Genomic DNA, 27,722 nt, shown 5'->3' with positions numbered 1-27,722 from the left:
AAAAAGTATCCTCCTATGGGCAGGTTATAACAGTTCACCAGACTGTGTACGAAGTGTAATTCATGAGTCAGACACAGCCAAAACAGGGCAAGACAGAAACCTATTCAGAAGAAAACCCATTGCTCTCCTCCAGAGAGAACATAATTGATATCACCTTGAAGAGGGCTACTTATGATTCTAGTGCATAAATCTTCATCTCAGTGTCCCAACAACATTTTAATGTTTTTCATTACCTTCCCAGCAGCTAGACAGAGAAAATGAAATATTCTGCCACTTAACTGGCAGCTATGTTTGCATCCCAGCAGAGTGAGGCCATTTCCTTTGTCTGAGCTGCTGTGACATTGTCCTGCTCTTTTACTCAATTTTGTGAGCTCTCTGGTAGCTTTCTTCAGAAATGCAGTTTCCCAGCCCAGGACCATCAGATTCCCAACACCACCTCCAGGACCACGCAGCAACTCAAGCAAAGCCCTTGCTGGAGCTCATCTTCCAGTCACCTCTGCAGAGAGTCAGCAGGGTGGAAGTAGACAAACTGGGAAGCTCTGCAGAAGTTTGGAAACACATTTATGCTTAGTTTCAGCAGATACTGCTGAGCAGGTCTCCTTTCAGACTCCCACAACTCTTGAGCAACACGTTTTGTGCTGACCACATAATATGCCGCAGGCGTCCCCTTCCCCTGAGAATATCCTTGCAAATGTCAGAATTAACTTCTTTATTTCCTGTCTCTGCGAGCAATGTCAGAGGCCATGTAAACAACTTGCTGGGGGTCAGGAACCACAGCTTTACCCAGTAAGTCCATAGGCAGCCTGCATACCTAGATAAAAAATAGCATCATTCTACATGCATGCCCTGGATGCACCAGCACATGGCAGGCTTTCAGGGGGGAAGAATTGCCCTGAGGTAATTCAGGTTACTTCTGCAACTCAGAGTATTGTGGGAAAGTATTATTATGCCCTTCCTGTGGTTTTGCATTTTTTGTGAGGCCTTTCTATGGGTGGGGTCTGGCCTGGACAACTGTTCTTCCCTCACCATTGTCACCTTGTACCCCCAGCTTCCTGTGGGCTGGGGGTACAAGGTCTCCTCTGGCTAGGACTAGATGATCACTGTATGTCCCTTTCAGCTGCAATTGTCTACTTTAGTCTAGTCTAGTCTTTTCTAAAAAGGTGCCTGGGCTGTAAACTGCTGCTTGTCCCAGGCTGTGATTCTCCCAGCTGATTTTCTTGCAGTCCCTGACAATCCAAACTCCACCACCACATGGTGGGGCACCATTAATGTCTCCCCTTTCTTCTGGACAGAAAACCTGTTCTCCAAATTCATGTGTCTCAAGGCCAAATTCTCAGTTTCAGCCACCAGGCTATCTCTATCAAAAATGAAAATGTGGAGATGCAATGATTCTATGTAAGCATGCAGTCCCGAAATCAGATGGCACCTTCTAGCAGTCATTCGTGGTACATGAACTCCATAATATCAACCAGATCTCATAAGAAACTTTCCAAATTGTCACAATTCCTCGTTTTGCCAAGTGAGTTTAAGAGTTACACCCTACTATAAAGCTTAGCTTGTAATACTTGAAAGCATTTTATCTCCCTGGCTTCATAGGAACAAATGGAGTATGCCACATTTCCCAGCAATATAACTGAACTCCAGCCAGCAAAATGAAGTATGTCTTTAGTAAAAATAGTAATTTTCCTTTGCTCTTCATTAACTATCTGAATCTTAACCAACCCTCCAAAGAATCCAGTGGTTTGCAAAAAAGAGTAATGGCTGCAATTTCAACTCTCTCTATGCAGCTGGGGAATGTCTTCTCTTTTCCTCATCCTAAAACAGAAGAGAAAAAATTAGAAATGTCATCTCTGTTCTCCTGCTGTTAGTTTCATCAATCATTCACATTTGTGATAACACAAGATGATTGCTTCAGCAGGGTTCAAACATTGCAATGACCAGCTAATTTCATTATTTACAATGAAGTTACAAACTGCACTTTACTCAGATGACAGAATGAGGTTTTTACCAAAAGGCTCAGTATTAATTTAGCCTTCTAGCATCCATATTGCCAGGATGGCAGAGGACCAGCATGGATAAATCCACATGACCCCATTTCCTGGCACAAGAGTAGAAACTGTCAAGGGATGGAAAGAAGTGTTGCCATATTGCACTCTCCTCCAATAAAGAGAGCTAGGCAGCAATTTCTTTTTGTAAGGTGTCTCTGAAGAAAAAATATGCTTCTGAAAATTACTAGAGGGGAGAGGTAATAATATTTTTCTATAATGTTTTGATCTACCACTGTCTATAAGAAAGCATTTAGTTCCTGAGTTTTTATCGATGGTCAGCATTCTAGCTTAGATCAGTTAAATGTTAAAAGTGCAGTTGTGTGATCTTGTGTGGTATATTAAAGGGATGGCAGTCTAGATCCCCTTGTACTCCTTCTCAAAAGCAGAGTGCCCAGAGAATACAGACCAGATTGCTTGATACACAGGAGAAGAAGAGGTTGTGAAGACCCTGCACCATAGTTCCTATGCCACAGCTCAGGGGTCAAAAGACCAAATTCAAAGCAAGTGTTTAAATACATTTTAAAATGTTTCATTGTGATTGCTGCCTTTCTTAAGGATTTTTCTTTCCAAATTTGTCACTCTATTAATATTTTTAAGCAATATTTTTCAGTTTTTCACAATTTGGGGTTAATAGATATGTTAAACTTATGATCGGATTTTGTTGCTTTGTAGAAACTCTGATTTTCAGATCTACTGGAAAACCTCAGCTTCCTTAGAGACACTAAAGAGAATTGTGTTTAGCTTGGATCACAAATTCCTTCAGCAGCTGTTGAAATTAGGAGAATATCTAAGTGAGGCAAAAGTATTCTCCTAAGGTAACTTTTTTTGTAGTGAAGAAAACTGAACAGAATTTTAATGCTGAGTGTAATGTAAAATGTAAAAAACCTTTTTTAAAAATAGAAGTGTGAGCATACGATAGTGGCATATTTTTCCCAGTCTAAATGCTTTCCAAAACCAAACATATTGTTTCACACAGAATCTGCTATGAATTTCAAAGATGGTGATGGAGAAGAGAGGACTAGGTAATGTGGTTTTTGCATTGAGCTGATTGAACAGTTTTCAAAAAGCCTACATCAGAATTTGTTCCTAAGAACAAGATATACATTTCTGAATTTTTAAAACATCCTTTGTGTCCCAAGCAATTTTTATCCTTAATACGCTGATTTTGCTGGACAGAGGTTTTTTCCCGAATATGTTTTTATAATGCCACTCAGTGTCTTGATAAGCAAATAAAGCTCCAGAAACAAAACCATAGAGTGAGATAAAGCAACATATCCAGCACCACTTGCTCATCCCCTTAATGACAATTTTGTACCAGAGCAGATGTTTCCTTTCCAGATATCATTTAACCCACCAGAATTCAAATTTCCACCATCCCCAGAAAAACGAATATTGTGGCTAATTCAAAATCATTTTCACCAACCACATTAACACTTTAATTTGTCTTCCGAATAACCTGAGATAGTTACATGAGAGCTTCAAAAAATTATTCTTTCTGACTATGAAACAATATTTGCATGGCATGAGGCAATTGTCTTGGATTGAACTGGATGTAATTATCATATAGGGTCATTAGGAAACACAGATGCAAGTAATACTATTGATAGGAACTGTGGGAATAGATGCTATAGTTGATGGCCACAGTGCTATTTAAACTTTTCTTTTCTGAAAGATAGCAATGCTACAAAAGGTTGCAAGGTCTTTCCATTGTGGTGGCATTAGTGCAGTGTAAGAGTTCAGATTCCAAACTTCTCATAACAACCTTCCTAGAGTCATTTGCAACCACATGAAAATTCAGGACTTCTAGAGGTCATCTAGTCCAATTTTCTGCTTAAGTGGTGTCACTTATGAATGAAATAAGGCCAAGTCACTCAAGGTTTATCATGTTTTGTTCTACATTGATTAAATACATGATTAAGTGTACAAACTTAAAGAAAACAGAAAGAAGGAAGAAGACCTAATAGAAAAAATCAAATTCTAACAACCTTTTAAAGACCCCAAATCCAGGAAAACATGCCAAAAATTTAAAAGCATCAATTTATATTGAAAAATAATTTTTTTTTTATATTGAAAAGAATCTCACATGGCTGTTGCCTCTGAAATAATTTTGTAGTGATGTCAATTGCCATTAGCTTACTGGCAGCAATGGCAAGCCCTCTGCTGTTTGGGATCTAAGGTGAAGATTTTAACTATTTTTTCTAGGCCTTCCAGGATCAACCACAGAGTCACAAGGTTCTGGGGAAAACAGTTTGAATCTTATGAAAAGAGTATGAGAGGAGAAGAAGTGAAGCACTTCAAAAGACTCTAGTAGCATTAATTCAGTATACGGCAGTCCCAGTACTATTCAAATCCATGCTGACTAAGTGTGAAGCAGATTTGAAACATAGAATCCCCACCATGATCTCTTCATGGAGCGTGGGGATCTGATGCATGAACTTGTTGTGTCAGTTTGGAGATAGAGTGGTTTCTAAGATGTGCCCCCTTTCCTGGTTTGGCCAGAATTGACCAAAATTGGCCAGTCCTGCAAAGTCAAAAACAACTGACATTTTTAAGTTCTGGCACTGGGATGTGAGAAATTATCAGGCTCAGTTATGGGATAACAACAACTTAATTCAAAACCCGAACTTCCAGTTTTAGCTCTCATCTGCCCTTCAGCCTTACAGCCAAATACCAGTCCAATTTAATCTGCCTGGAAATCATAGCTCTCATCGAAACCTCTCAGCATCTTACCCACTCCTGAAATACAAACTGTAGCTTCTGAAACTTGCAGTAATGCTGCTGGTTAAAGTGCATGTTAGCTGTTTCCCGTTCAATCCTTGAGAGTAAGCAGATCCTACAGCATTTACCCTGGGGTTTGCAAACACAGCCTTCCTTTGTCTGCCCTTAATGCAGCCCCACAGCTGTGTGAACCTCCAGCAAGGATGCAGCCTGTGCCAGATAACAGTTTCCCCTTTTCTCCATTTTATTGCATGTGGTAAATATATGTCTCCCTACTGAGAGTGGTGTGTTCTGTACTGTAAGAGGATATAGAATGCTTCAGCCTGAAGCTTTTCTTTCAGGCACAATAGTGTATTTAAGTCAGGCTCTCAGAGCCCAGCAAAAAGTATCTTTGGGGTTGTCACAGCTCTCTCGTGATATCTACAGATGTGCAGTTAGTCCCAGCTGCCTACATATCAGGCATTAAAACACTGCCCTGAGTGCAGATGTTTGCCTTGGGGAAACACTGTTTTCCTATATGAGGCAAGACAGCAGATGAGATGTATATGTATAAAACAGGATTTAAATGTTTAAATAACAAAGGATCTTCAAAGGCAAAATAAAATTTATGAATAGGATTATATGAGTGTTAGAATATTAGGGTAGCAAAACAAGGTACTGGGATAACAAACAAGAAGGTATCTTAATAATGACATGCAGATAAATGTCTGGGTAACTGTTACATGAGGCTAACTCAGTACTTATTGATAGATCTTATATTATAGCTAGAAAAATTATTGAAATAATACCTATAGTAAATGTGATAGTACAATGACTGCAGTTTTTGAAAGGATCTCAAAGTCTCAAAGTTAAGAATTCATATATATAAGGATCTGATACTTCTTGCCCTCTAATGGCTGTGGCAGGGTATTGCTTTTGCTCCTCAATCAGCTGTCCCTGCTGGAGAGAGAAGGTCCAGCACATCTAAGGAAAGCATACAGGATTCTCACCGATCAGAATATAGGACTAGGCTTTTATATAATAAAGTGATTGGCTGCTGTCATTTAACTACTTTGTCATACCTCCAAAACCTTCTATTGGAAAGCCAAAGGGAAACGAAGGAAGAGCCAGGAAAGCCTTTTTTCTCATTATACAATTTTTTAATGTTTATCTGTCCATTCTTGTTTGCTCTTTGCTCAGTCTAGCTGGAGCCAAGCTGGGCTCCTTGTTTTTCAACACAGGAGAGCAGATGGCAACCCAGATAACCTATTTGGCCTTCTGTTAGTACTTCCAGGATTGTTGCCATTTCAGTCTGCTATGCTTTTTGCTTTCTGTGGAAATTCTCCAACTCACAATGATCATGAGATTGAGAGACAAAGAGCAATTGAATCATAAAGAGAAACTGAGGCAGAACCACCGAGGCAGAGCATCCTTTTACAAGAGTGCATCACCCAACCTGGATTCTGCTGGTGAGTCTGACCAAGCGACAGCCACCTGCCTCATCACTGAGCCAGAAGATAAAATCTCAGGCTGTCCCCCTTGCCCCTCTCCCAGACACGGGAAGCTCAGCAAAAGGTTTTGGAAGAGATGGCAACATTAGCACAGGGTGGCTTTTGGGCCTAGGCCATCCAGCTTTGCACTTCCTGAAGCATCAAGCACACCTCTTGTGAGAGGTGGGAAAGACAAGGGCCAAACTTCCCTCCTCAGCACATCTGCATAATAGAGGAAGAGATTTTTCTGTTAGCTTTCACTTCACCTCCTTGACAGGCTACAGCTGTGATAATGAGTTGATTTCAAGGTGAAAGAGGCAGCTAAGAGCTTTAGAAAATCTCAATGACTGCTTATCTGCACCCTTTTAAATATGGGGCCCAAGGTCACCAGGCCACCAAGCCAGCAGACTTCCTCTGGAGGTCACCTCTCAGCCCCACTTATCAAGAGCCTTTTCTGGGGAGGTACATGAAGGAGTGCTACACATTGTTATGGTGAAACCATGGTGATGCTGGAAAAAGCTCTGTCCTACAGCAGCCACAGACCTTTGTTTCTTTTTGTGTTAGAAAACATATTCTTCTAGCTGGGGCGAAGACTCAGAAAGTAGTGTGGTAGTAGAAATGAGTAATAAATTGTGTTTATTTCTCCAAAAGTGGAGCTCTGCTGTTTCCTTGGAAACTGAACATTATGTGGTGCTATGGTATTGTAGTCAGCAGAGGCAAACTGAGACCTGTGTATGCATGTATGTGGCCACAAAGACCAGGCTGTCTTGGCTAAGGGCTTCAGTATCTGTCACACATTTGGTAAAATACAGCTAAAAGAATTTCTCTAACTGGGCAATTCAGAGAGCGTAATGGTGGGAAACCTTTTATTCAGCAAAAATAAGTGCAGCTAAAGGAAGAGAAAATTATTTAAAATCTTTTTCGCCTAGTCACATACAAGCTTTTTCTTTTATTCTATTGTGGAATGGAACTATGGTCAGAATCCAGGTCAGGAAGTTTTGTGATCCTCCTGTAAGCATCCAAAATACCAGCCAAACCTGCTCCTTTCATCTCTGGACAGAAACAAAAACTTAGACTTAATAATTACACCATAACCATACAACATGTAAGACAAAAAGCTATTCTCATTAAAGAAATACTTAAGAAACTAGCAAGTCGTAAAATCCTCAAAGTCAGGGATAGAATCCCAAGAGCTTCCAAAAATAACAACCTGCCATTCTTTGACTCCTCGAGGTCTTCAGACTTACATTTTTCTTCTATATTCCCTTCAAACAAGACAGATCTAGCTTACTGGCTAAGCATTTGCTAAGAACTACTTCTCCCTCTAAGGCCGTAACACCTAAAAAGCTGTCATCAACACTTGTCACCAAATATTCACTGCACTCAGAGCTAGAAATACACTCAGCTTAAACAAGAGCCAGCAGCACTTTGGGAACACTTCTCTCGGCACAAGAGCACTTTTCCCCAGCAGCTGTGGAGCCCATGGTGTCAAATAGTTTTTCCAGGCACCATGTTAAAGGCTGAAAAATACAATTTTGTTTTCCATTAGTTTTGGTGCATTGCACCTCTGTGCAGTGATTCAGTCTGGTCTTCAGGAAGACTGTGAGTTGAAGGTTTTAGTAAAATTAAGGTTTAAAGCCTGTGGGGCAAAGCATATAGTTACAGGATGTGACAAGGGAATCATATACAAAATAAATTTCTCTTCTCCTATTGCCTGAGATCTGGATGTCCCAGTCTGTAGAACATTATTTCTGGCCAAGCAGTTTAATATTTTTCCCCCGGGGGCAGAATGGATGACTGTTCATGATAGCCACAACAGTCCCAGTGTAAAGATTTTGGGGAAAATATAATGAGAATTTTCTCAGACTCAGGCCAAACATAACTGACACCTTTCTACACTCCATGTAGGAGAGAAGGACTCCAGCTTCCAGCTGCAAAACTGGAGAACAGATGTTCCAGCTGCAGTGTGGACACAGGTGTGAGGACTTAAACCTAGAAACATATAAGTTGAAAAGGAACATTTATCCAAGTATATTGTGGGTGGGGTGGTGTTAGTGATAGCAGACAATAGATTTTTGATATTCTGAAAAATTCTTGCAAATGACACCGTGTCTATCAGGGCTTTAAAATTGATTCCTACATTTTTACAACCTATTTATTATTATTTTGAGGGTGATGTATTATTGCTAGCTTATGCTAGCTAATCTAGAAGGATAACATGCATTTGGCATGACTTACCAAAAGCCAGGATGACAGAGAGTGCTTTGGGATTCCTGCACAGCTCTGCCCAGTCATCCAGACTGGCAAATTCTCCAGGCTGTCGTGGTTCCCCTCCTGGCCAGATGTCGCCTGAGCAGCCTGTCAGGTGAGGGAGGGCTTGGTGACAGTTTTAACATCAGAGAATAAGAAATATAAGAAATTCTTTGCACCCTCTCCCACCAAACACTACCCAGACCACAGCTGGAAGGAACTGTGACTTTATTTAAGGGAAAGTCAATGGTTTTCAGTTGGTTCAATTGATAAACGTATAAAGAAAAGATGGGTTTTTCTCTTCTTTTGCAGAAAGCATTCAAACCACTCTCTGGGTCAAGTAATGAAATTTCCTTCTCCTCTAAATGCAGCATTGAATTTCGTGATGTAAGACTTCACATTTTTCCTTCTCATGGCTAAGTCTGCATGGCTTTAAATTGGTTAACTGTCCCAGACAGCAATCTTTGCACTGCAGGTGGCACAGAAATGTCAATTTTAATTTAGCATTGTATATGCACTAAAAATTCAAGGCTCATATATGGGGGGATGTTTTAAAAGCCTTTCCTGAGGAGAGAATCACTGAAATTTGTATGAGAAGGGATGGTGACAAGGTATATGATATTGCCCTGAAAATCAATGTCTACTGTATATGTTTATTATATAAGCAGAAATATTATATATGTTAATATATGCTTGCACACAGATGTTTATTTCCAACATTAAGGTCATTACATTACAGGCATTTACACTTCCAAGGCTGATTTAATCCTCTTTATGCTGTTTTTTTCAAGCTTCACAATGTCTTTCAGAAGTTGCCAGTGCCAGCTGAACTATGTCGCTGAACCAGTTTCCAAGAAGAATTCAAATGTTCATTCAGGAGAGGAAAACTGAGATTCAAAGTCAGCTTCTAAATTGAGAGATGACAGATACTTCTTTACATAAAATAGTCTGCACATTATTGCCAGAGGAGAAAACAGAAGAGGACCTGATAAACCATGCTCACAGTTTGAACCTTCCTCTATCTCCACATTTGGCTGAGAGGACGATCATCAAAATGACAAGGTAGATTGACTAAGGAAGTCTTTTTTTCTAAAGTGCTGCAGGTCAGAAGCCTCTTTTATTATGTGGTTTTAGGCTGAATAAGAGTTGCACTGCAGAGCTATATAGAAAATCTGTCTCAGCACTTCATGCCAGGAGACCAAACCTGGGTGATCTGCAGCACTTCTGATTGCCCGGGCTACAATGAAATGAATAAAAAAGATCCCATTAGTTAACTCTTTGTTGCGCAAAACAGGAGTTTTTTCAACCAGATTAAGTGGGTTTTTTGCATGCATGAGGGACTTTGTCAATTGATGAAGTGAGCAGCAAGAATGAAGAGTGATGCCTGTTGTGTGAGATGGTGTGGTTTAAGGCTTGCCTGTCACCAAATGCTTACCAGAGCACTGGGCTGCAAGGAGCAACTGTTTCAACTGTGCATTTTCTGTTCCAAGCATCTGATTTTATTTTGCCATCTTTTCCTGAGCAGCAAATGGGTTTCCTTCCTCTTTGTGCCACTCCTTCTTATCCAATGTCTCCTCCTCTCCTGGTTCAAGGTCCTCCCATGAAGGCTATTACAGCAGCTCCTGTCTAACAGGGATTTTTGACCCAACTCTTCAGCCTCCTCAGTCCTGATGGACTAAGCAGGCAGCCTGTGTGGCATGAGGCTAAGTAGGTGCTGCAGACAGAATTTCAACATCCCTGGGTGGAAATCTCTACACCACGCTCTTCTTTCCTTTTTCATTGGGCAAATTAGGTAGCATCAACAACCCAGCTTTTAGCTTCAAGTGACTGAGTATCACAACCCGTGTGAAGGCTTTTCTCAGTCTTGTAGATCTCTTTTTCCATCAGCAAAAACCAAGATGTCACAATTTGGAGTAACTTGCTTTTCAGCAATGAATTTATAAAACCTCTTTTCTTTTTCCTGACCGTGACTCAGCCCTACGGAAACAAAATATTGCAAGCAGACCTTGAAAATTAATTTTCAAAGGTCCCTGAAAACATTACATGCAACAGATTTTTGCCATTTTTTTATTGGTCTTTGTATGCTTCTGTGCTATTCTCTTAACAGGGTAAAAGACTTGGTTTTCAAGTAAAACACATGTCTGCAAATTTAGCATGCTCATGTAGGCCCAAATATAGTCTTGGGACTACTCTGAATACTCTGCCTGGAGAGCTGCATAGCATGCCAGTAACTTTAAGTAACGAAGAGCTCAGTTGTGCCTTGCTGAAGGGATCTCTGCTTTTCAATCTAGAGAATGAGGCTGGGAGAATTATTGAGTCTTTCTCTAGCTGTATTGGCCTCCTCTTTCAACTTTTCTGTTCAGTTGCTTCTGAATGGGTACAAAATATCAGAAACACTGGGAAAGTGGGGAAAAAAATACTTCATACACTCTCCTGCAATTTCATGGAAGCAGCGTCTAATAAAGATTACAGTTTAATGAGTTGCATCTAACAAGCACTATCTGAGTGCCCCAGCTAAGGGCTTGAGTGTCAAACCAGGGACACAAAATCAGGCAAATAAACAAACTGTATTTATAAACACAGTTTCTAATCCCACTGTGCAAAGTGATTATTACATTATGCAGATGACCAAACACTTTCATGAGTGAGCATCTCACTCTGGACAATTTGCCTTCCCGCAGTGGAAGGTCTAATTCTGTCCTCGTGTTGATTTACATGAATTTTTTCAGTGCTTGTCCTGATTCACATCAGTGGCAGAGGAATGAAGCTCTAGATTCATTATTTTGTTTTTAATGCTTTTAAAATCTTTGTGTAAACTGCTTGTAAATCAAGCATGAAAGTTTCTGCTTTGGTAATAATTAAGAACCCAGTTCTGCATCTCCAGGGAGACTGTGCATGGACCACCAAATTTACTTGTTTTGTCAGCATATGTGAAAGAAGATGAGTACACAGTGGACACAAGAAGAAGTAACCAGCTTCCACTCTCAGCTTCAGTTAAAAGAGCATCAAGACCTGGAAGTCCTGCTTCTCAAAAGCCAAAACAGATTGACTGTTTTCCAAATGGTACTTTTCAAACTGAGATGCTTCACCACTGAACAAATGAGCTCTGCAGCAGCCTGAACTCTTTAAAATACTTTGTTGGGTCCCTGGGGAAAAATGTTAATTCCCTGATGGTTAAAATTTGTCTAACCCTGGCAAAGCAGCAAACATGAAAAAGACAAAACCTTTCTCTCTCTTGAATCTCAGCCTAAACACCAAAGAAAAATCTACTTGGAGGAAAAGTGCTGAGGAAAAAAGCTTTACCTGAACTGTAACTCTTCCTGCTTGCTGCAAAGTTAACATCACAAAATTAGCAGCAATAATCTTTCAAGATTTTACCCAACTTGCAAACCAAGAAAGTCAGCTGGTAAAACTGATGTGGTAGAGGAGGACTCCTGCCATCATTCAGATAGCATTGTGCTTAATATGACTGTTAACAAAATCTGCAGTGAAGAGATTCAGGCAGATGCATGGAGGAGATTTTCATAAACTGGAAAGGGAAATAATTCAGCTTTCATGTTATAACATTTATTATTTGTGCTGTATATTCTTTATTATATTTTAATATTGCTTTGTGTTTTACAAAGCACACCATTTATTTGACTACTTCATTATGCAGGGATATCCATTTGCACAGGATTGCCTGCACAATAAGCTTTCTAAAAGGCATGTTTGACCTCTGCTTTAAACATATATAATGCAATGTTATAATAAACTCAAAAAAATAACGTATCTCCAATAGATTTTTTTCTGAGTCTCATTATTCCTCTCTGAGGCTGATAGGTAACGGTGATGAGAAAGAAAGTGCTCAGTTCAGAAGAGTACTACCCCTGTACTTGGCACTGGTGAGGCCACACCTCAAGTTCTATGTTCAGCTCTGGTCTCCTCCCTACAAGAAGGACATTGAGATGCTGGAATGACTTCAGAGAAGGGCAAAGAAGCAAATGAAGAGTCAGGAGAGCAAGTCTTACAAGGAGCAGCTGAGGCAATTTGGGTTGTTTACCCTGGAGAAAAGGGGACTGAGGGGAGGACTCATGGCTCTCTACAACTACCTGAAAGGCTGTAGCAAGGAAGGTGTTGATCTCTTAAGCAACAATCGATAGAACAAGAAGAAATTGCCTCAAGTTGTGCCAGGGGAAGTTTAGATTAGATATGAAGAGGAACTTCTTCACCAGAAGCTTTATCAGGCACAGGATGCACAGGACAGTGGTGGAGTCACCATCCCCGAAGGTATTTACAAGATGTGCAGACGCAGTGCCTAGGGTTTAGTGATGGTCTTAGCAATGTTATGTTAACAGTTGAAGTTAATAATCTTCAGGGTCTTTTCCAACCAAAATGAGTCCATGGTTTTATGAAGTGAAGATATGCAGGTTCAGAGTGTTGGAACAACACACACATAGCCCTCCCTCCAGCACCTTTCCCTCCTCCCATATGAGCCCTGTGCTCAGCATCCCTCCACCTTCTCCCCATGGATGCTGCCACTGCAGCCCCCAACCCTGGGGCCAGATTAATTAGCACCAGCACCCCCATTATTCATCACAGTTTTGTACCATTGCTGTGCTGACAAGGACCCAGGGATCAATGTGCTGCTGTACAGGAATAAATAAGAAGGGAAAGGGATGGAGGCATGGCTGGTCTGCCTTCCCTCACCTCTTGGGGTGGGCAGGGTGGGCTGTGCTGGGGTGCTGTGGAGCTGGGGTGTACTTCGTGGGTCCTGGAGCAAAGTCTTCCCATCCTGGGACCTGGAGTTATTCACAGGCAGCATTTCCCTCACCCTCTGCTTGATCACCTGGGGTGTCACCAAGGTGGTTTTCTTTTTGTGCTCCTCAGGCCATAAGGGGCTCATTCTCCTCCTCAAGCAGCCTCTAAAGGAGTACCAGAGATTTTAATATTTTTAAAAACGTTACTTGAATGCCTTGATGTAGAAGTCTCTGGGTGGATGCTACCTACACACCTGGGGTGATTTACCTACACACCTGCAGAGTTGGTACACATCACAGAAAAGAGCAGTAGAGCCTCCCTTTTCAAAGTGTTTTTCAATCACATCCCTGTAGCACAAATAAGAAAAAAAATAGGCTAAACACAATACATCAGTAAGGACAGCAAGCTATATCAGGGATTTTTATGGTAGCTTGATTCAATGGTGACCAGAAAAGAAACAAAAGATTTCCAAAAGCACAGACGCAAAGGTGTTATTTAAAATTGAAAGTTGTTGGTTTTAACTCTTCTTGACAAAGTTCTCTGTAGACTTAGATAAAGTGGTGACACTGAGCATTGGAAAGATGAGATACATTGATTTCTTCAGAGGTGAAAGGCTCAAAGATAGACTTCAGGAGGTTTACTTACAACTCTGATGCACGAAAGCTTTTATTCTTCCCAACCTGCACGTTTATACAGAATAAATAGGTAATCTATGCAACTGGAATGAGCCCCCTACATCTAGGTTGCTGAATGTAAAATCTCTGGTCCTGTATTTAAATGGGGGCTTGTCTTTTTAGCTGGAACTATGGGTGAAACACAATATTCTTCCCCCACCACCATCTCCCCCCACCCCACCCTGCGATTCTTGCCTTGTTTATACCTCTGGGCTATTTCAGATACCAGAACACCAATACTATGTAAATAACTTCAAATAAGTTGCCAGTCAACCCAAAGGCACTGGATCCACGAAGGGTGATGCTTTGTCAGATCTTTGTTCCTCTGGCTAATTTATCACTGGAATTCAGTGGCAGTGTTCAGAGTGCAGGATGCCAAGTCTAAGCATACATCTTTATTAGGTCAGGACCTTGAATGGCTAGGCATGTTATATAAATGTACTAAATAACCTCTTGGCCCACTAAAAAGAAAAAAGTTTAATACCACTGTTTCACTGAACAGGCATTGAATGCTTTGCAATAGAAAGATGACAACTGTGTATAAGTGAAAAAGAGGAAGGAGTTGACCGTAAGTGTCTGTGAGAATCAGCAGATCCGTCCATGACCTGTAGGTTCTGAAGAAAACAGTTTTTCTGCAAAACCAGGGCAAAATAAGCTGAACTCTGGTATCAGCAAAACAGACACTGAATGCTTGAAAAACACAAGAGTTTTTGCTGGCAGAACAAGAGGAATAATCTGAACAGTAACCAAAAATCCAGCTTGGCCAAATACAGAAAAGCATTACTGCAATCTGGTAACAGACAAGTTTTCCAGCCCCCTTTTTTTAATAATTAGAGGCCTTCAGGAGTAACATGGCAAATTATATGAAGCGGGCCAGAAAATCAGGCAGGTCCTGGGATGCATCAAAAGAAGCATAGGCAGCTGGTCAAGGGAGGTTATTTTCCCCCTCTGCTCTTGCAAGACCCCACCTGGAATAATGTGTCCAGTTCTGGAGTCCCCAGCATAAGAACATAGAGCTCCTGGAATGTGTCCAGAGAAGAGCCACTGAAATGATCAGAGGGCTGGAGCACCTCCCCTGTGAAGACAGGATGAGGAAATTGGGGTTGTTCCACCTGGAGAAGAGGAGGCTCTGAGGTGACCTTATAGCAACCTTCCAATATCTGAAGGGGGCCTACAAGTAATCTGGGGTAGGGCTTTTTACACAGGTGTGTAATGAGAGGACAAGAAGAAATGGTTTAAAATTTAAAGTGGGGAGATTTAGGTTAGGCATTAGGAAGAAATTCTTTCCTGGGAGGGTGGAACATATTACCCAAGGAAGTTGTGGATGCCCTCTCCCTGGAAGTGTTCAAGGCCAGGTTGGATGGGGCCTTGAGCAACCTGGTCTGGTGGGAGGTGTCTCTGCCCATGCAGAGGATTGGAATTAGATTATTTTTAAGGTTCCTTCCAACCTAAACCATTCTATGATTCTATTATTTTTTCAGATAAGGCCAACAGAGAAATATTGTTTGCAGCTTTATTTCTAAGTGAATAGTTAATGAAGTAATAAACTTCATCCGCAAATTTGAGCTGCTGTGCACCTTCATGATAACTAGACAATATTTTCCAAATTGCTTGAACTGCATGAGTGGGTCAGAAGTAAGATTGTGTTAAAGAGAATTGCCTGGAATAATTTTTCTTTTGTAAATCTTAAATAAGTGCTAGACATTCTTATCAGTTCCCCTGGTGGTGCTTATTTAGTACCTCATTCCTCTTTCATGAGCAGGGCTCCTGGCCCAAACTGCACATGTGCTCTCTCTGAGACCAGATTTATGTAACTGAAGACAAAAACCCTTAGTCATCAAAGTCTTCATAGACTAAAACAAATATGTACACCATCAGCATAAAGTAATAAGTACTAACAAGCGAAAGGAGACAGCTCAGAGGAAGAATAGTATTTAAAAAGGGGATAAGACAAAAGGCACCAAATAGATGCTCATGGAAAACCAGATTAAATCTGGGAGACAAAGGATGTGTCCACAGTTAGAGACCACAGGACATTTATTTGGATGTGAGTAGAAATCACCCAAGGTACCCTGGTGGCCTTAAGCCAAGATGCTTGCAGTTCATTCCACAACACAACACAGTTATGTTGATAAAACAAGCCAAATAGATATAAATATTTCTGAACTTTCAGGGAATTGACAAGTTCTAAAGGTCTTTTTCTCCCTCAAATAGACACCCCTCACTCTCATTTTCACACTGGTTGGTTTCTTTCTCTGGACAGAATAGGTAGGAAAACAGTGTTTCTGGATATGATTGTAGGGACTTTGGTAGTCTCATTATTGCAACTACTCAAATGTTGCAGTTTCATGTGCTTACCAATAGCTGTTCAAACAGCACAGGATAATATACTATCATCATCCATGACAAAAAGAAGGAAAGAAATTTCCACTAGGAACAATGAGAAATGAACTTTGTAGAAAGGGCCACTAAAGCTACAGCCAGCTGAAAGCTTCACATAAGGGAATGTAGATGGAAATAAAATGGAGATATATTCAAGTGTCATGATTAGCTCATGAAGTAAGACTTACTTTGTAATATGAAAAAGGTCCGTATCAGGTCTTTACAGGTCCTATCAGTTATTTACTCAGTGGTTTCCTTTGGCAAACACAGGTAATTTTCACTGGAATATACACTACCTGCCTTCTACAATGTTCCCCACAAAGGGGAACAAGTCTTATCTGCCATTGAAAAGAAATGGGCATTTAATACTATTTATAGCTATATCTATAGGCTATTTTTAACTTGCCAGGACTACACCAAGTGTAGACCTCTGTTTTCCACTTCCAGCAACAAAATGTAACTCTGCTGGGCACCACAGCACAAGGCTCTGGGCAGGCCCTTTGAAAGCAGAAGACAGATTATCAGAGACTGACCATTTGGTGAGGATTTACTGAAAAAAAAACTAATGATGAATAAACATTGCTAAATGGTGGTCTCCTTCCTTGACACCCTTTCATTCAAGTCTAGAGCTGGTAAAAGAAATGGGTTAGCCCAATTTGTTCAGTGTGTGGAAGTAGGAGGGAAGATGGAGACCAGAACTGAAGGAAGGAAAAATACAACAGAATTTATTTTTCATTTTCACATAGCAAAAAAACCAACAAAACCCAGTACCAGATAAACAGTTTTTAGGTCAGCCTTCAACGTTTTTCACAGGGAAAAGAAAAATTAGTGTTTCAATTGTGTTACTCTCACTACTTTTTCTTTGAGACATAGATCAATTTTAAATGAAAACAGTGTTCTCTTGAAATGAAAATAAGAAACTTTTCATCTAGAAAACATCAAGCTAAATAGGCTGATATTATTCATTATTAAAATGCTTAAATGAATGCTTCTTCTTTCCACTATCTTTCCCCATTTTTTTCAATTTAGAGTGGTAATCCAAGTTCAGAGACAAATGATGCCTCCAATATGTACACTACTTTTGGCCAGGAGAAAAAGGAAACATGTCAGAGCCAAAGGACCAGAAAAACCCCACAGTGAACCTCTGAGGCCATCCCCAACTCATGGGGGACTGCCCACAGTCAGATGTCTACACTCAGGTCACTGTGACCTTCTGGTGTGGCAAGAAAAAAGGTAACAAGCAGAAAAACCATCTCTGTTTTTGAGCACTTTCTCTCTCTTAGCAAAGCTACCAGGAAGTGGAAGAAACATAAGAATCCCTACCTTCACTTTGATGCCAAAATTGCCAAAATAATTTTGGTTTAGCCAGTAAACTGTTGTTAGGGTCTGAATTAACAGCCCATCTATTTATTTTTTTTTAATTTTTTTTTTTTTTTTGGTGTCCCACCACCAATCCCTAACCATTCAGTTCTGCTTCCACAATACCTACAGTAACATTTTCTCTCAGTATCAAACCAATGCCCCTTCTCCTGGCATGCTGAGGAGCCCATAGCAGCTGATACAGCTCAGACTGCTTGCACTGTCTCAGATCACACAGCCCTTTTTATAGAATGGAATTGTCACCCACTTTGCATCTCCTATGGGATTAGAAAGTTCCCAGTTTGTTTTATGAAGTCACCATAGCAAAAAAAAATTTAAAAATATATGGTGAGAAGGGGGAGAAGGCTTGCCAGAACAGACCTCTGTTATTTCTGCAAGGAACCTGAGGGACTGCACTTGCCTTATATTTGTTAACTCATGCAGGTACTAAACTCTTGAAGATCCTTGCCCACTCTTCTCACTGCCTAGACAGTGTCTCAAACCCTTTTTTTTTCTATGGATTTCATGGGTCCATTTTGCAGCAGTAAGTGATGAATAATCTGGATCTCAGTGTTCTCAAAGAGCATGCACACCAATTGTGAATCTGTGTAGCTTTTTATTTCTTCACTTCAAAAAAGGTTCACATCATTGACTTGCACACTGAGAACTGCAACAGCTTTTACTTCTGACACTCAGAACTGAAAAATTAGTTGGATTCTTGCAATTTACATGAGTTTTCATCCAAACATAATCCAATATTCAATCAAGGGAGGCACTATGCAGAACTTTGAACATTGTGATTAATATATTAAAGACCAGGGAGCCTTTGAAGCTGAGGTGTTCTAATTAATCTCCTTTATTTTTCATTTTGCTCTCCAGTCTGTTCACAGTATTGATAACTGATTCTGCCCAGCATGGAGGGACTGATAAGATGCCCTCCTGAGATGACACCCAGCCCTTTATTTCTCAGATACTTTAATGAATGAGTTAATCTTCGAGCTGCAACCTGCAAACAAAACAAGAATATATTTTTCTCTTTTGCAAATGCATCCTGATTATCCTAGGCTTATAGGTGTAAGCAAGCCTTAGACTTGTCTGCTTTCCTTAAAGTACCTACTGAAGTTGTACCAGCCAAGTCTTGGTCTAATGCAACATGCCAGACTAGGAATCCATTACAACAAGACCACTAAATATATACTAGAAAGAGAACAGATGTGCCCAATAGCTTGGGAAAAGCAGATATTATGTTTAATTATGTGACATAGTTTAAAAGGAAGTAAAATAAAAATCACCTATGCAATTAATTAAGTCAGGAAACTTTTAGTAGATTGAAGTACATAATATTAAGTGAGTAGTTTGCTCAGATGAGACAGTTTTCTGAATTCAAATCACTAACTAAACCTGAGCAGTCTGTCTGGGTCCTAAACTCCATAATGCTTTGAATCAGAGTTTAGATCATCAGGGTAGGAGTGTTTGAACTCAGATTCAAATACCTTCAGAGTGGAGTACAAATTAATAGTTTAAACTTGCAGCCTTTTGTGGTGAGGTTTATCACCCCTTGGCTCTGAAGAGAGAGAATACCAGAAGTCCTTGGCAATTATGAAATGTAGGATGGTGGTACTTTACCCATGACAGGCTTCAGATACCACTAAATATACCTACATGGCACTGCAGTAAGGGGATCCCCAAATTGTGTCTTATGCTGAACTTAACAGCCCTCAAAATGCTTCCTATGCAGCCCACAAAAGGGTGCCAATGATGGAAGGAAGTTCACAAAGTTCCAGAACCAGCACTCTCCCAAAGCTCACATCTCCTCTCCTCTTTCTCTGCTTGTAGGGGCTGGGCACACCAGCAACACTCAGGTTAGGACATGAAATGGTGGCCTATCCCCAGAGAAATGTATTGTCACTAGCTTTTGTGTATAAGGCCTATGCTTCTCCAGGACATCAGTTAGCTCAGATAGCAGTCAAAAAAGTCTGCAGAAATCAAAATTGGTACATCATCACCATTTCTGCTTTACTCTCATCACAGATGGTGGAGAGTTTGTTCTGGCTGAAACACTACAGGGGCATTTTGTGCTTAGTGTGGGCCCTAGAGTACAAGTGAAATGATACTCCTAATCCAACTCCCTTGTTATTTTCCCCAGTTTTTCCTGATTTTCCCTGTTCTACACATGCTTGAGAGATGTGTAACTGAATATTGAGCAAAGGGGCATATAAATGACTGTTGGATATCACTTGGATCACTTGGCACAGCCAGTTTTGACGTTTTTTGACAAGATTGTTTTGTGAGAAAACCAGAATGTGATTATGCCATTATTTGAAGGACCACAGCCCAGCCTCTCCCATGCAAAGTGCAAAACTTTGATTGTAGCAGGAAACTTACCTATGACACTACAAGTACTTTATTTTGCCACCCTACTACTCATTCAGTGGAAGTTTTAATGGAACCTTATGAAACATGAAAAATTTTTGATACCTGAGGACAGATAGCTCAAAAAATGTTAATGAAACTATGCAAATATGGAGAAATGTTAGTATGAATAATACCTTCAAACACATTGCACTACTCCAGTCTTGGGTTTAGCCACTCATTATATATGCTGTGATTGCAGCCAAGTACTTATTGCAAGATATTGCTAGCAATTGACTGACAACTGTTACTACAATAAAAAATTTCATCTGAGGGAGCTGCAAGGTTTATGGACTCTGTAACACTTAAACAAAACATAAGTGATCTTGAGCTAATGCAAAATTTCTAGGACAACAGGGCAAGCCATGGCTACAGTGGAATTTTAACCAGCTCCCACTGTAGTTTTAAAACACACACAAAAGTGAATATTGTATATTGTATGATAATAACTTACTTTCATAGATGTCTAACACTAACCAATTAGCCAGAAGCACTGCAATGTACCAGTAATGAATTATCTTTAACCAGCACTTTGCACTTAAATGGTGCCAATGTGCTTTAAAGTTTAAATACTCAGGTGGTTTAGTCCACTGAAATTGGAGTAATCAGAGGATCTACACTTGTATACATGAGTGAAGGATGTAAAGATGTTTTATTTCATGTACATTGACATTCAGCCATGGATGAACAGCTGTCTACTAGCTAACAACACTGTTTCATGTGACTTCAGATAAGACTTGTCTGCTTGAAACCTGGAGGGAAATGAGATAGAACTGAATCATGAACTGAGAGGTTTGAGCCTTAATGAAGCTGCCTGGGGCCAATTTGTAGCACTACTATTGAATCATATACAGGAGCACATAAGATAATTATTTACCTCTTGATTTTTCCCCTATAAATCTGTGCAAGAACAGACATTTTTTCTGTACAGACTTGTTGTTTTGCCTTTTTGACCTCAGTCATTACCAGTCCCATCACCAAACACCTCACAGTGGCAGTGACATTTCCCTCATGTAGTTTCTTTGCATATCGCAGTCTTGATATTCCTCCCACATGCAGCAGAAATCTCACAAAGAGGTCACATGAAGAAAAAGCTAAACAAAAATAAAAGTGATTCAGAACCTCATGATTAATCTTCAAGCATTTTATCTCAGATGGGACAGATATCTTGAGTCAGTTATTAATTACTTACATCTGTTTCTGCCATAGGTGGGCCTGCCAGAGCTCTCTAATTCTTGGATCCATAAAGCAACTTTCCCATGTGCATCAGTGCTTGGCTCTGCTGTTTTGGTTGGGTTTATGCCATTTCTCTTTTCTCTGACAGAGTGTTTTTGTATTTAAAACCAAGAAAACTCCATCTGCTGCATGGGAAACCAAACTGCAGCTAATGCCAGTGTGTTTCTCTTGTCCACAATCAGGGACAGAACTGCCATTCAGAAAGCACTGTCACAAACCTATAAATACCCAGATGGGCTATTTGTTTCTCTCTGATGCTTTTGCACTAAAATGTAGTAACAACAGAAGAAAAACAGTTTGTCCTGCCTTGAGCCCCATAAAGGTGAAGTTACTTCCACACAAGTGACCCACTGGGACCTGTATCACCCCAGAAGTGTGTGGCCAGGCAGGTCCCTGCCTCCCATTGACTTCCAAAGTCAACTCCCATTGACTTTGAGATGTTCTGGCTCAGGCCCAAGGGCTCTGCACAGCTTTTCCAGTGACCCTGGTTTCCCACAGCGCTCAGCACCAGTGTTTCCATGGATCTGACAGGCTCACAGCCTGCAGCAGGACCCGGCAGAGTCCTGAGCAGAGGACTTCCCCTGCAAGGGACATCCAAACAGTGGCTGGAGGAGACAAGTTGACCACTGGATAAAAACATGAGGCTGTTTAAGAGATGGCAGCTCCAAAAGATTAGAGATTTGCATTGTAAATAGAGTTCCCCAGTGACAGACAGATCCTACCCCCTCATAGCATGCATACCTCGGTGACTCATTTATACCAATTGCTGATTGATTCATCTAAATAGTTTCCATTTTGTGCACTCCTGACTTCTCCAACTCTTCTCACTTGTATGCATGGACCCAGACCTTCTCCTGCAGGGGCAGCCATGACATTGCTGCAAGCTGGGGAGGAGGTGAGGAAGGAGCATGGTGGCCATGACCATGTGCCAGAGCAAGCCAGATTGCTCCCCAGCCCACGCAGGTGGCAGTGCTTGGCACAGGGTGCCAAGGAGATGGAAGGAGATGACACACTGGTATTAACTGAGATGTCAGCAGAGTGCTAGGGCATCAGAAAAAAAATAGGCCCTTAACAAATCTGTTAAATAAAAAAAAAACAAACCAAACACTAAAAAGTTTGTTATAATTTACAGAACTACAGAAAGGCTCCACAGGGTAATTCTAGGTGGAACTAAAGAAACCAGTTAATCCAACTGAGATTAATTGGGAAAAAGACCTTAGGCAAACATGTGATAAAGAGGCAATCTGAAGCTCACAGCTTATGCTTTTGCTCTAAGATTTCAGAACCATACCTGACCTTTGGAACATGCAAATCTTAAAAAGATTTCATAAAACAGAAAATTCAATCAATGAACTTTATTCACTTTGTCAAAATGTCAAAGTTGCTTTTTAATGAAGTGCTGACACTGTATCATTTGTCTGGACCTTGTAGTTTAATATCTACTCCTAATATTTTTCTTTCGGTCCATGTCAGGGAAGGGATGAAAAAGCCTGCATTTGTGTCAATGGATTTACAGATTTTTGAAAGGTGTGATGCCAGGTTAAAAAGCATTTATTGTCACTGCCTGTATTATCTTACTGAGTTCATGAAGTGTGTTCTCATCTCTCGTGGTTGTCTGAATGCTCTGATTCAATGTCAGAGCATGCAACCCTTAATCTGACCAAATTCAAGATAGGGCTCACAATGCAACACTCTCAGAGCCATCCTGGCAACCCAGTGAGTCACTGTGGACTCTCTACTTCCAAAAGTCTGCTAAATGCCCAGCTACAAGACCATGAGATACACTCATAAAGCACTTTTTAGTTTTCTAGGGCAGTAGCTTGCTCAAATGCCACTCAGGCTGTACTGGTTTCTGCTGGTCAGTGTTACAGAATTCATTGTCAGGAGACAGTGTGTGAAGATTCAGAGTTTTCAAAGATTTTTTTTAAGCAATCTGGAAAAAAGCCAATGGAGCAAACTAATAAAAACATGTAAAGTAGATTCTGGGAAAAAATATGCCCCTGATACAAGAACAGCATCCCCAAACTGTTTTTAGTCACCGGATCCATCTTCACCAATTAGACTGTATGATAATTTGAAAAATAAAATGGTTTTCTGATCCTTTAAGATTAATATCCTGTACACAGACAAATGAGCTACACTCCCGTATCTGCTCTCATGTCATGCTGTCAGATAAACTGCTGAAGTAGAAATAAAACAAATACCAGATTCCTTTTTTTTTTTTTTTTTTTTTTTTTTTTCTGGTTTTAAGAAAAGTACACAGCACACCCTAAATAAATCCTCATTATATTACTTTTCTTGAAATAAGATTAGTGGGAAAATAGTTTAGCATATGAAAAATTCCTCTTCTACCATAGATTAGTTGGCAAGCCCTGATAGAGAGGCCAGGGACATTACTTTTATCAGATGGAAAAAATCTTTCTTCCTGGACTGAGCTATGGCAGCTTTATTCATTAGCATTTTCTTCTTCTGTTGAAAAATGCCAGTGGGTGAAAGAAGACTGTCTTTGGTAGGACATTATTAACCTAGTCTTTGGGAAGCTGCAGTTTGCTGCTTCCCACAGACTGGGAAAAATCATTGAAAGCAACACTCAAATATATTCTCTGAAGGAGCTAGGGCATTATGTCTCCATGCTACAGTTCATGATCTGGAAAATAAGGGTCAAATATTATGTCACTTTAAAGGAGGCATGGAAGAATTACACTAATTGACTTACCCAGGTAAAATACAGATATCCATTAACAAATTATAAAAAGGATTTCTGTCTCTGAATTGCCTCTCTTCAGCCAAAATAAAGTGCAGCATGTAGTAAGAAGAACATTTGCCACCCTGTACTGAAAAATATTTTATCACATGCAGTGGTAAACAAGGAGATGTAAACCCGTGCTTGGAGGGTTAATTTCCCTATGATGAAAGGAGGGTGATCTACAGGGTTGGGAGTCATGGATCACCTTTCTGTTTCACCTTTCTGTTTGGTGTTTGTACAATCATCAGTGCAATAGTTGTCCTGATCCATGACAGGCAACAAAGCTAACAATGAACAGGCTCCCAAACAATTTGGACAGCAACTTAACTTCTGCAGATTCAGAGAGATCAGATTTACAGGAATGAGCACATAAGATATTGCAGAGTTTAGATTACTTTTCAAAATACAAGGCTGGGGAATGTCAGTCCCTGAGGTTTTCAAAGCAGGAGTCAAAATAAGCAAACAGAGCAAAAGAAAGCAGCACATTTGTCAAGTGAAACAGGGATATCACGATGTGGCCAGGAAGGTGCTTCTGTCACTTGTGGGAGTTTCCTGAACAGTGGTGGTGTAATGCAATTAGAAATATCATCATTCATAGGAAAAAAAAAATACTTAAAATTCGTGTCAAAACCCATTAATTTAACTAGAAACTTTTGGAAAGTAATGCCACCTAAAAGCCAAGCATCACAGGCAGGCTTACCCACTGCCAAGCAAGGATGATTTGCAAATCAAGGCATCAAAAATTATGTAATATTGTAGCACAATGTAACTTCTGGCTACTCTTTTAAGAAACTGCAGGTAAAGAGTTTTCTTTGATCAGGGAAACTAATGTATACTTACAGTTACAGCTTACTTAAGTGGGAGATTCTAGATGTTAGCACCTTCTTCCTTTGGTTTCTGTACTAGAGATAAGTGATGTCCCAAACTTTGTAGCTCTCACTACCAACATATACCCACAAAGAGCAAGACTGTGGCAGATTGTTCCAACAGTTCCTCCTTGCACCATTTCATACCTTTGTCAATAGCTTTTTGTCAAAACAGCCTGAGGGATCCAAAAAGTCAGGACACAGTGGGCACACGTAGCTCAAGCAGAGACTGCGTGACAGCACAGAGTTGCTGTGCTGACTATTGAGTACCCAGCCCAGGTGACACGTGTGAAATCTCCAGAAATTTAGCTTAATGGTCTGTTGAACTTCATTATGAGAACTGCCAAATTAACACCCTATTAATGATTTACTCTGGCACTTGTACACCAAACTGCTTATGTGGAAAATTAGATCAAGATCAATGTCTCAAATGTCTTATTTAAGGGGACCTTTCAAAAGTTTCAGAGGATAGGATGAAATTTTCCCTTTTTTTTTTTTTTCTTAATATGAGAGGCTGCAAAAGACAGGAATCTCAAAGGCCTCTTATGAATGTGTACAAATACCTGACTGGAGACCCACAAAGATGGTCGGTCTGAAGCAACTCTCCTACAAAGACAGACTGAGAGAGTTGGGGCTGTTCAGATGGGAGAAGAGACAGCTCCTGAGAGACCTTATAGTGGCTTTCCAGTACCTGAAGGGGCTACAGGAAAGCTGGGGAGGGACTTTTTACAAGGGTATGTAGTGATAGGATGAGGAGTAATGACTTTAAACTGAAAGATGGTAGATTTAGATCAGGTATTAGGAAGAAATTTTTCATTATGAGGGTGGTGAGACACTGAAACAGGTTGCTCAGAGAAGCTGTTTCTGACAGCAGTGGCAGCGTTCAAGGCCAGGTTGGATGGCGCTTTGGGCAACCTGATCTAGTGGGAGATGTCCCTGCCCATGCAGAGGGGTTGGAATGAGATGATCCTTAAGGTCCTTTCCAATCAGAAACATTCTGTGGTTCTGTGATACCATGATATTCCATCTGTGCACAAGAAAACAATTTTTCACCATGTGTGGTCAACCACCAGCAGAGATTGTCCAAGAGCTATGGAGTCTTCGTCCCTGGAGATCTCCAAAACCAGATTGGACATGACTCTGGGCAACTTGCTTTAGGTGACACTGCTTAAACTGGGGAGTTGAACTAGAAAACTTCCAGCAGTCCCTTCCAGCCTTGACCATTCTGTGGTTCTGTGATTCAGTAACTCTGTTCTATTCATAAAGCATGTAATCTCAGTTCTGATGCACACTGGAAAGGTTTCTGAGACAATGGATGATCCCAGACTGCTCCACTAGGATTCATCACTAGCCAAAATCTTACCCATTCCAGAGTATCATATGACAGACACAAGGCATCTACTAAACATTTGAAACAGAAGAGAAAAAATACAGTGCTATTGTGGACATGGTGGATTATGCAAAGTACTACTTATTGCAGGTACCGATGGAAATATTTTAAATTTATTCCAGGATTACAGTAGTTGGCCTTGGAAATCCAGCTGTCCTTGGAATCTCACCTTTACCATATCAGGAAATTACTCCACTTCTCAAACCCAGACAGGACTGTGGTTGCCCATGACAAATCTGAAGACAATCTGCAGGGCTGCAGGTGCTCTGATGGATCACGCTTCACATGTGATTCATGCTAAAAGCTAAAAATTGAAATCAAGAGAAAGAAAACATGGATTTTCCTGACATCTTATTTCATCTTTCATTGCTGAAAATAGCTCCAAAGCTCCAAGTTTTCAGTCAAATCTAATGAAGCAGGCTGAAGAGTCAATGCAGTTGAGGTTACTAAGCAACATATCTAAGGATTTGGGCCCTGTTCCTGTGAATATTTTAACTGGTAATTAGGTTTTTTTCAAATAGTTTCAGTACCACTGCTCACACTAATTATTTGCATGGCTGGAAACATAAGTCAAGATACAGTCTATTGGTAAGGTGACTCTGAAAGCCCAAACTCACCAAAAGGATGGGGACCAAGGTGGAATTCAGTTAATGTGATTTGAATCTTCATTATTAAATTCAATAAAATGAATCATGAGCATATCTTCATGATAGAACTCTCATTAAAATGTGACTCTACAGACCATAAATGTAGCTCATTTGAAAATGTATGTCCTACCCAGCCTGATACCAGAGTAAGGCTAAGTCAGCAACATCTTAATGTCCATTCTATTACAACTCAGATCCACAGATATCCCTTTTTTCTCATTAAAAAGAATCAAAATCCACAGGTCACATTCTTGGCTGATTTCAGTGATATGATGTAGAGCTTCAAACACCAATTCTGCTACCCAGATGTGCAGCTTTGGAACAGAAGATGCACATTTTATCAGGAAAATTAAATGGAAACAGGCTAAACTACCAAAAAGATAAAATTCCCCAAAACAGTACTTCTTTGCTTTTACTGATTAATTTATGTCACCTATGAAAAAGATTTTTAAAAGATAAGTGAAATGTGGCATCTGGCTGGAAGCTAAACAGATTTTTTAATATATATCAGAAACATGTATTTTACAAAGCAAGACATTTGTCTCTCTTGTCTTACACTGAATAATTAGACTCAGTAGCTATAAACTGCTTCCAAATGAATAAGATTTTAATACAAAATGCCATCAAATTTCAGTGATAATCTGATTATGGCAAAATTAATCATGGGAAAAAATGGTTCCACACTTGATGCATCCTTTAAAAAATGAGGATTCTTTGGTATTACCTCATTCAATAAAGATGCTACAAAAACCAAAATCCCCAAATATTACTCACACTTAGCAGTT

Source organism: Heliangelus exortis, chromosome 2 (genome assembly GCF_036169615.1).
Source record: "Heliangelus exortis chromosome 2, bHelExo1.hap1, whole genome shotgun sequence".
Lineage (NCBI taxonomy): Eukaryota > Metazoa > Chordata > Aves > Apodiformes > Trochilidae > Heliangelus > Heliangelus exortis.
This window is presented reverse-complemented; position numbering follows the sequence as displayed.